This window comes from Cryptomeria japonica, unplaced genomic scaffold (assembly GCF_030272615.1).
Source record: "Cryptomeria japonica unplaced genomic scaffold, Sugi_1.0 HiC_scaffold_206, whole genome shotgun sequence".
Classification (NCBI taxonomy): Eukaryota; Viridiplantae; Streptophyta; class Pinopsida; order Cupressales; family Cupressaceae; genus Cryptomeria; species Cryptomeria japonica.
In genome coordinates, this window is record NW_026729028.1 from 245,001 (window position 1) to 256,155 (window position 11,155).

Consider the following 11,155-nt stretch of genomic DNA (forward strand, 5'->3'; position numbering starts at 1 on the left):
GGACGACTACCAGTGCCAACCCCTTATCCCGCGATGCGTCCGATACACAGATAGTTCCAAGGCGGCCGAGGAGCCTCACCGCATATCAATCGGGGTGCGAGGCGAGGGATGGGGCGGGAAGGCCCCAACGGCTAGACGGAAGAGGCTTCAGGGCCACCTCGGAATGGTCCAAGCATCGGACGCGCTTGGGGCGACTGCCAGTGCCAACCCCTTATCCCGCGATGCGTCCGATACACAGATGGTTCCAAGGCGGCCGAGGAGCCTCACCGCATAGCAATCGGGGGTGCGAGGCGAGGGATGGGGCGGGAAGGCCCCAACGGCTAGACGGAAGAGGCTTCAGGGCCGCCTAGGAATGGTCCAAGCATCGGACACGCTTGGGGCGACTACCAGTGACAGCCCCCTATCCCGCGATGCGTCCGATACGAAGATGGTTCCAAGGCGGCCGAGGAGCCTCACCGCATAGCAATCGGGGTGCGAGGTGGGGGATGCGGCGAGATGGCCCCAACGGCTAGACGGAAGAGGCCACAGGGCCGCGTCGGAATAGTCCAAGCATCGGACGCGCTTGGGGCGACTACCAGTGACAACCCCTTATCCCGCGATGCGTCCGATACGAAGATAGTTCCAAGGCGGCCGAGGAGCCTCACCGCATAGCAATCGGGGTGCGAGGTGGGGGATGCGGCGAGATGGCCCCAACGGCTAGACGGAAGAGGCTGCAGGGCCGCCTCGGAATAGTCCAAGCATCGGACGCGCTTGGGGCCACTACCAGTGACAACCCCTTATCCCGCGATGCGTCCGATACGAAGATAGTTCCAAGGCGGCCGAAGAGCCTCACCGCATAGCAATCGGGGTGCGAGGTGGGGGATGCGGCGAGATGGCCCCAACGGCTAGACGGAAGAGGCCACAGGGCCGCCTCGGAATAGTCCAAGCATCGGACGCGCTTGGGGCGACTACCAGTGACAACCCCTTATCCCGCGATGCGTCCGATACGAAGATAGTTCCCAGGCGGCCGAGGAGCCTCACCGCATAGCAATCGGGGTGCGAGGCGAGGGATGCGGCGAGATGGCCCCAAAGGCTAGACGGAAGAGGCTGCAGGGCTGCCTCGGAATAGTCCAAGCATCGGACGCGCTTGGGGCGACTACCACTGCCAACCCCTTATCCCGCGATGCGTCCGATACACAGATAGTTCCGAGGCGGCCGAGGAGGTGGGGGATGCAGCGAGATGGCCCCAACGGCTAGACGGAAGAGGCTGCAGGGCCGCCTCGGAATAGTCCAAGCATCGGACGCGCTTGGGGCGACTACCAGTGACAACCCCTTATCCCGCGATGCGTCCGATACACAGATAGTTCCGAGGCGGCCAAGGAGCCTCACCGCATAGCAATCGTGGTGCGAGGTGGGGGATGCGGCGAGATGGCCCCAACGGCTAGACGGAAGAGGCTGCAGGGCCGCCTCGGAATGGTCCAAGCATCGGATGCGCTTGGGGCGACTACCACTGCCAACCCCTTATCCCGCGATGCGTCCGATACACAGATAGTTCCAAGGCGGCCGAGGAGCCTCACAGCATAGCAATCAGGGTGCGAGGCGAGGGATGCGGCAAGAAAGCCCCAACGGCTAGAGGGAAGAGGCTTCAGGTCCGCCTCGGAATGGTCCAAGCATCGGACGCGCTTGGGGCGACTACCAGTGACAACCCCTTATCCCGCGACGCGTCCGATACACAGATAGTTCCAAGGCAGCCGAGGAGCCTCACCGCATAGCAATCGGGGTGCGAGGCGAGGGATGCGGCGAGAAGGACCCAACGGCTACACGGAAGAGGCTTCGGGGCCGCCTCGGAATGGTCCAAGCATCGGACGCGCTTGGGGCGACTACCAGTGACAACCCCTTATCCCGCGACGCGTCCGATACACAGATAGTTCCAAGGCGGCCGAGGAGCCTCACCGCATAGCAATCGGGGTGCGAGGCGAGGGATGCGGCGAGAAGGACCCAACGGCTAGACGGAAGAGGCTTCGGGGCCGCCTCGGAATGGTCCAAGCATCGGACGCGCTTGGGGCGACTACCAGTGACAACCCCTTATCCCGCGACGCGTCCGATACACAGATAGTTCCAAGGCGGCCGAGGAGCCTCACCGCATAGCAATCGGGGTGCGAGGCGAGGGATGCGGCGAGAAGGACCCAACGGCTAGACGGAAGAGGCTTCGGGTCCGCCTCGGAATGGTCCAAGCATCGGACGCGCTTGGGGCGACTACCAGTGACAACCCCTTATCCCGCGACGCGTCCGATACACAGATAGTTCCAAGGCGGCCGAGGAGCCTCACCGCATAGCAATCGGGGTGCGAGGCGAGGGATGCGGCGAGAAGGACCCAACGGCTAGACGGAAGAGGCTTCGGGTCCGCCTCGGAATGGTCCAAGCATCGGACGCGCTTGGGGCGACTACCAGTGACAACCCCTTATCCCGCGACGCGTCCGATACACAGATAGTTCCAAGGCGGCCGAGGAGCCTCACCGCATAGCAATCGGGGTGCGAGGCGAGGGATGCGGCGAGAAGGACCCAACGGCTAGACGGAAGAGGCTTCGGGTCCGCCTCGGAATGGTCCAAGCATCGGACGCGCTTGGGGCGACTACCAGTGACAACCCCTTATCCCGCGACGCGTCCGATACACAGATAGTTCCGAGGCGGCCGAGGAGCCTCACCGCATAGCAATCGGGGTGCGAGGCGAAGGATGCGGCGAGAAGGACCCAACGGCTAGACGGAAGAGGCTTCGGGTCCGCCTCGGAATGGTCCAAGCATCGGATGCGCTTGGGGCGACTACCAGTGACAACCCCTTATCCCGCGACGCGTCCGATACACAGATAGTTCCAAGGCGGCCGAGGAGCCTCACCGCATAGCAATCGGGGTGCGAGGCGAGGGATGCGGCGAGAAGGACCCAACGGCTAGACGGAAGAGGCTTCAGGGCCGCCTCGGAATGGTCCAAGCATCGAACGCGCTTGGGGCGACTACCAGTGACAACCCCTTATCCCGCGACGCGTCCGATACACAGATAGTTCCGAGGCGGCCGAGGAGCCTCACCGCATAGCAATCGGGGTGCGAGGCGAGGGATGCGGCGAGAAGGACCCAACGGCTAGACGGAAGAGGCTTCAGGGCCGCCTCGGAATGGTCCAAGCATCGGACGCGCTTGGGGCGACTACCAGTGACAACCCCTTATCCCGCGACGCGTCCGATACACAGATAGTTCCGAGGCGGCCGAGGAGCCTCACCGCATAGCAATCGGGGTGCGAGGCGAGGGATGCGGCGAGAAGGACCCAACGGCTAGACGGAAGAGGCTTCAGGGCCGCCTCGGAATGGTCCAAGCATCGGACGCGCTTGGGGCGACTACCAATGACAACCCCTTATCCCGCGACGCGTCCGATACACAGATAGTTCCGAGGCGGCCGAGGAGCCTCACCGCATAGCAATCGGGGTGCGAGGCGAGGGATGCGGCGAGAAGGACCCAACGGCTAGACGGAAGAGGCTTCAGGGCCGCCTCGGAATGGTCCAAGCATCGGACGCGCTTGGGGCGACTACCAGTGACAACCCCTTATCCCGCGACGCGTCCGATACACAGATAGTTCCGAGGCGGCCGAGGAGCCTCACCGCATAGCAATCGGGGTGCGAGGCGAGGGATGCGGCGAGAAGGACCCAACGGCTAGACGGAAGAGGCTTCAGGGCCGCCTCGGAATGGTCCAAGCATCGGACGCGCTTGGGGCGACTACCGTTGCCAACCCCTTATCCCGCGATGCGTCTGATACACAGATAGTTCCGAGGCGGCCGAGGAGCCTCACCGCATAGCAATCGGGTTGCGAGGCAGATTATTGGGAAGGGAACCCCCTGGGATGCGGCTCAAGCAGTGCCCAAAGGGACTGGAATGCGGAATCACATCGAGAGACCCAAATGCTATACGAGGGCTCAAATCGAATTATCGATTTGGCCACGACATGGACGCATCGGAACGACTACCTTTGCCGAACCACTCGCAATTGCATCCATACCGAAACCAATAGACATTTCCGTTAGAGCCCTCGCATAGCATTCGGGAATCTCGCATGCCCCTCTAAATCGACCAATGCTGGCGCTCAATGAAAATCCGAGCGCTACCACCGTTCGAGCGCCAGCATTGGTCGAGTTAGAGGGGCACGGGGGAGAATGCTCCAGTCAACACCTCCCCTATATAAGTTATTTGTCCGATTCTCGCACAACCGTAGTCTGCCTCGTCGAATCAAACAACGGTCCCAGATTCCGACTTCCGTTCCGTAGAGACCCAAAAGCTAGATGGAGGCTCGCAAGAAAGAGAGTCGGCGCATAGCAATCGGGTTTCTCGAACGTTTAGGGACCGAGCTCACTTGCGGATAGGGCAAAATCCGCCAAGCAACCCAAAAGCTAGACGGGGGCTCGAATCGAATCGCCTAGGCGGCCACAACAACGACGTGTTGGATCGACTACCAGTGCCAAACCATTCAGCAAGACTAGTCTGTGTCGAGGCCGGATAGAGATTCTCAGAGAGCGCCCGCATAGCATTTAGGAGACCTGCCGCGTCCCTCACACTCGACAAATGGTGGTGCACGTTTATAAATCCGAGCGATCCCAACCCTTTCAAGCACCAACATCGGTCGAGATAGAGGGGCACGGAGGGGGCTGCGTGAGACAACACAGTCCCCTATATAAGTTATTTGTCCGATTCTCACACATCCGAAGAATGGTCATCAAATCGGACAACAGCCCAAACTTCCGACTTCCGTCCCAGAAAGCCCAAGAGCTATCTAAAACGTTCATGGCCGGAACTCGATCGCGGCTATACCAGTCCGCCAAGCAACCCAAAAGCTAGACTGGAGCTCTAGTCGAATCACCTCTGTGGCCATTGCAAGGACGTGTTGGAGCGACTACCATTGCCGAACCATTCCGCAGGTCGAGTCCATACCAAGGCCGCATAGAGATTCACGATGAGCTCCTGCATAGCAATCAGGAGACTTGCCGTGTCCATCACAATCGATAAATCCTGGTGCAAGATTTTTGCATCCGAGCGCTCCAACCAGTCGAGCACCAGCATCAATCGACATAAACGGGCACGGGGGGAGGATGCTCGAGAACACTACCTCCCCTATATAAGTTATTTGTCCGATTCTCAAGCAGCCGAAGTCTGGTCATCGAATCGGGTCAAAGACCACAACTTCCGACTTTACCCACAATGCAAGTCATCGAATCGAACATCGGCCCCCGAGTCGGACTCCATGCGTATGTCAGGTCATCGGACCCAAATTCCGCCTTCCTGCGCATGGCGGGCCATCAATATCAACTCGGTCATCGGACCCAAACTCCGCCTTTTTGCGTATGGCACGCCTTCAAATCGGTCATCGGACCCAAATTCCGCCTTCCTGTGCATGGCGGGCCATCAACATCAACTCGGTCATCGGACCCAAATTCCGCCTTTCTGCGCATGGCACGCCATCAACTCGGTCATCGGACCCAAATTCCGCCTTCCTGCGCATGGCAGGTCATCGGACACAAATTCAGACCTCGCCAATATGCCTACGTATCGAATCGGTCATCGGACCCAACTTCCGACTTCATCCATACTGTAGGGTCTTTGAGGTTGGCGCGGTGCGCTCAACCCAGGGAGTCGACCCATCGAAGCATACACCTCCCCTATATAAGCTATTTGTCCGATTCCCACACCTGTGTAGTTTGCACCTCTGACCAGGACATCGACCCCAACTTCCGAACTCGACTGCAACGACGGCACCAGCGCCTTGGTGCGCACCTTGCGACGCACAGTCCCAACATTCGCCTTCCTGCACATGGCAGGTCATCGGACCCAAATTCCGACCTCGCGAGTATGCCTACATATCGAATCGGTCATCGGACCCAACTTCCGACTTCATCCATACCGTAGGGTCTTTGAGGTTGGCGCGGTGCGCTCAACCCGGGGAGTCGACCCAACGAAGCATACACCTCCCCTATATAAGCTATTTGTCCGATTCCCACACCTGTGTAGTTTGCACCTCCGATCAAGACATCGACCCCAACTTCCGAACTCGCCTCCAACGACCGAACCAGCGCCTTGGTGCGCACCTTGCAACGCACAGTGCCAACATTCGCCTTCCTGCACGTGGCAGGTCATCGGACCCAAATTCCGACCTCGCGAGTATGCCTACATATCGAATCGGTCATCGGACCCAACTTCCGACTTCATCCATACCGTAGGGTCTTTGAGGTTGGCGCGGTGCGCTCAACCCGGGGAGTCGACCCAACGAAGCATACACCTCCCCTATATAAGCTATTTGTCCGATTCCCACACCTGTGTAGCTTGCACCTCCGATCAGGACATCGACCCCAACTTCCGAACTCGACTAAAAAGACCGCACCAGCGCCTTGGTGTGCACCTTGCAACGCACAGTGTCAACATTCGCCTTCCTGCACATGGCAGGTCATCGGACCCAAATTCCGACCTCATGAGCATACCTACTAATCGAATCGGTCATCGGACCCAACTTCCGACTTCATCCATACCGTAGGGTCTTTGAGGTTGGCGCGGTGCGCTCAACCTGGGGAGTCGACCCATCGAAGCATACACCTCCCCTATATAAGCTATTTGTCCGATTCCGACACCTGTGTAGTTTGCACCTCCGCTCAGGACATCGACCCCAACTTCCGAACTCGCCTGCAACGACCGAACCAGCGCCTTGGTGCGCACCAAAAGTGCGCACTTTTGGAGGGCACTTTTGTGCGCTCCAAAGGTGCGCACTTTTGGAGGGCACTTTTCTGCGCTCCAAAGGTGCGCACTTTTGGAGGGCACTTTTTGGAGGGCACTTTTCTGCGCTCCAAAGGTGCGCACTTTTGGAGGGCACTTTTTGGAGGGCACTTTTCTGCGCTCCAAAGGTGCGCACTTTTGGAGGGCACTTTTTGGAGGGCACTTTTCTGCGCTCCAAAGGTGCGCACTTTTGGAGGGCACTTTTTGGAGGGCACTTTTCTGCGCTCCAAAGGTGCGCACTTTTGGAGGGCACTTTTTGGAGGGCACTTTTCTGCGCTCCAAAGGTGCGCACTTTTGGAGGGCACTTTTTGGAGGGCACTTTTCTGCGCTCCAAAGGTGCGCACTTTTGGAGGGCACTTTTTGGAGGGCACTTTTCTGCGCTCCAAAGGTGCGCACTTTTGGAGGGCACTTTTTGGAGGGCACTTTTCTGCGCTCCAAAGGTGCGCACTTTTGGAGGGCACTTTTTGGAGGGCACTTTTCTGCGCTCCAAAGGTGCGCACTTTTGGAGGGCACTTTTTGGAGGGCACTTTTCTGCGCTCCAAAGGTGCGCACTTTTGGAGGGCACTTTTTGGAGGGCACTTTTCTGCGCTCCAAAGGTGCGCACTTTTGGAGGGCACTTTTGTGCACTCCAAAGGTGCGCACTTTTGGAGGGCACTTTTCCTGTGCTCCAAAGGTGCACACCTAGGTGAGCACCTTCGACCACACCTTGTAGCACACCAAACTCTGACTTTCGACTTCATCCGCAATGCAGGGTCTTTGAGGTTGGCGCAATGCGCACAACCAGGGGAGTCGACCCATCAAACCCAACACCTCCCCTATATAAGCTATTTGTCTGATTCTCATACATGCGTAGCCTACAGGAGCAATTAGGACATCGACCCCAACTTTCGGCTTCTAAACGAAAACAAGGTCTTTGAGGTTGGTGTAATGCGAACAACTAGGGGAGTCAACCCATCAAACCCAACACCTCCCCTATATAAGCTATTTGTCTGATTCTCATACATGTGTAGTCTACAGGAGCAATTAGGACATCGACCCCAACTTTTGACTTCTTAACGAAAACAAGGTCTTTGAGGTTGACGTAATGCGCACAACCAGGGGAGTCGACCCATCAAACCCAACACCTCCCCTATATAAGCTATTTGTCCGATTCTCATACATGTGTAGCCTGCAGGAGCCATTAGGACATTGACCCCAACTTTTGACTTCTTAACGAAAACAAGGTCTTTGAGGTTGGCGTAATGCGCACAACCAAGGGAGTTGACCCATCAAACCCAACACCTCCCCTATATAAGCTATTTGTCTGATTCTCATACATGTGTAGCCTGCAACAACGATTAGGACATCCACCCCAACTTCTGAATTCGTCTGCGTTGACCGCACCAAAGGTGCACGCCTTGGTGCTCACCAAAATCCGACTTCCGACTTCTTCTGCTATGCGGGGTCTTTGAGGTTGGCGCAGTGCGCACAACCAGGGGAGTCAACCCACCGAATGCAACACCTCCCCTATATAAGCTATTTGTCTGATTCTCATACATGCGTAGACTGCAGCAATGATTAGGACATCCACCCCAACTTTTGACTTCTTAAACAAGACAGGGTCTTTGAAGTTGGTGCAGTGCACACAACCAGGGGAGTCGACCCATCAAACGCAACACCTCCCCTATATAAAGCTATTTGTCCGATTCTCATACGTGTAGTCTGCAGCAGCGATTAGGACATCGACCCCAACTTCCGAATTCGTTTGCATTGACCGCACCAAAGGTGCACGCCTTGGTGTGCACCCTGGAGTGCACTTTGGTGCTCACCTCGGTGCACACTTTGGTGTGCACCTCGGTGTGCACCAAAGGTGCGCACCTTGGAGCGCACCAAAGGTGTACACTTTGGAGCGCACCACATAGGGTCTTTGAGAGGTTGGCGCAGTGCGCACACCAAGGTGGGTGTTGAGGTGCGTGCCGAGGTGGGTGGGTGCTAGGGTGCGCTCCATGGTGGGTGCCAGGGTGGGTGCGTGCTAGGGTGGATTCCAAAGAGGGTCATAGGGTGGGTGCCAAGGTGGGTTGGTGATATAGTGGGTTCAAAGGTGGGTACTAGGGTGGGTTCCAAGGTGGGTCACAAGTTGGGTGCCAGGATGCGTGGGTGTTAGGTTGGGTGCCAAGGTGGGCTCCTGCGTGGGTGGGTGCTAGGGTGGGTTTCAAGGTGGACGCGAGGGCGGGTGCCAAGGTGGGTAACAAGTTGGGTGTTAGGATGGGTGAGTGCTAGAGTGGGTGCCAAGGTGGGTGGGTGCTAAGGTGGATGCCAAGGTGGTTCACAGGGTGGGTGGGTTCTAGGGTGAGTTCCAAGGTGGGTCACAGGTTCAGTGCTAGGGTGGGTGTCAAGGCGGGTGTCGAGGTGCCTGGGTGCTAGGGTGTGGATGCCAATGTGGGTCATAGGGTGGGTACTAGGGTGGGCTGCAATGTGGGTGCCAAGGTGGGTAACATGCTCGGTGGGTTCTAAATTGGGTGCCAGGGTGGGTGTGCACCCACCTTGCCCGAGGTGGGTGCCAAGGTGCCAGTGTGGGTGGGTGCTAAGGTGGATGCCAAGGTGGGTGAGAAGGTGGGTGATAGGTTGAGTGGTAGGATGGGTGGGTGCCAAGATGGGTCACAGGGTGGGTGCAAGGGTGGGTAGGTGCTAGGGTTGGTGTCAGGGTGGGTGGGTGCTAGGTTGGGTTCCAAGGTGGGTGCGAGGGTGAGTGTCAAGGTGGGTCACAGGTTAGGTGCTAGGATGGGTGAGTGCTAGGGTGCAAAGGTGCCAGGGTGGGTGCTAGGATGGGTCGATGCTAGGGTGAGTGGCAAGGTGGGTCCACAAGTGTCAAGGTGGGTGCCGAGGTGGGTGCCAAGTCGGCGACTGCTATGGTGGATGCCAAGGTGGGTCACGGGGTGGGTGCCAAGTTGCTAGGTTGGGTTCCAAGGTGGGTGCCAACGTGGGTGCTAGGGTGCGTGGGTTAAAGGGTGTGTCACAACGTGGGTGCCAGGATGGGTGCGCACCCACACTGGCCAAGACGGGTGCGGGTGCAAGGTTGGGTTCCAAGCCCGGTCACAGGCTGGGTGCTAGGATGGGTGGGTGCCAAGGTGGGCACCAGGGTGGGTGCACCCACCCTGGCCAAGGTGGGTCACGGGGTGGGTCCTAGGGTGGGTAACGGGGTGGGTACTAAGGTGCGTGCCAAGGTGGGTCATAGGGTGGGTGCCAAGGTGGGCACCAGGGTGGGTGTGCACCAACCCTAGCCAGGGTAGGTCACGGGGTGGTTGTCGGGGTGGGCGTCAAGGAGCCAAGGTGGGTGGCAAGTAGCCAAGTTGCGTGCCAAGGTGGGTGTCGGGGTGGGTGCCAAGGATCCAAGGTGGGTGCCAAGGAACCAAGGTGGGTGTCTGGGTGGGTGCCGAGGTGGGAGCCAGGGTGGGTCCCAAGGTGAGTGCAAAGGTGGGTGCCAGGGTCAAGGTGAGTGCCAATGTGGGTTCCAAGGTGCCAGGGTCAGGGTGAGTGCCAATGTGGGTTCAAAGGTGCTAAGTTGGGTGCGAGGTTGGGTGCGAGGGTGGGTGGGTGCCAAGGTGTGCTAGGTGGAAGCCCGGGTGGGTCGGCATCCCATGGGTGTCGAGTTGGGTGCCTGATGGGTGCTTCTTGTCAAGTTTTAGTCGTCGGGACTCATTTCGAGCCTTAGAGGTCGTTTCTTGTCCGGTTGCCCTGTCTTCGACCTGGGAACCCAATTTTGGTCCTCGGGTCCCATTTTTTTTTGTCTCGCATCCCACTTTTGGCCTGTGGCCTTTTCGGGGTCGATTCTCGTTTTGGGCATCAGAGCATGTTTCTTCTCCTAAAACCCAATATTTGTTTATTAAGTCTCGGAACACATTTTTGTTCTCGTGGACCCATCATGGGTCTTGGAACGCATTTGTGGTCCTTGGGTCCCATTTTGCATCCCGAAACTTGTGTTTTGGTGCTTGATCCCTATTTTGGGTGCCCACCTTGCACCAAGTGCGCACCCGGGGCAAACCGAGCGCCTTGGTGCACCGGGGCAAGATCGAGCGTGCACCCGAGGCGCCCCGAACATGCACCAAGGTGCACTCGGCCCACATGTGAGCGCAGGTCGTTGCGCCCGAGGTGGTGTGTGGGCACCGCGTTGCAGACGGGACACTGCACGCACACGACGCCCCCTCCAGGTGCACGCACGTAGGCCGGGCCGGGTGCACACCCGACGCCCTAGCAAGGTGCGCGCACCCGGGCAGGGCTCACACTTGGCGAACGGGGCGCACTTCGCGAGGGAGGGTGTGCACCTCGACGGGGGTGGGTGGCCGGGGTGGATTCGCACGTGGGTCGCGGTTTGCTAAGTACACACTGCGACAAGCTCATAAC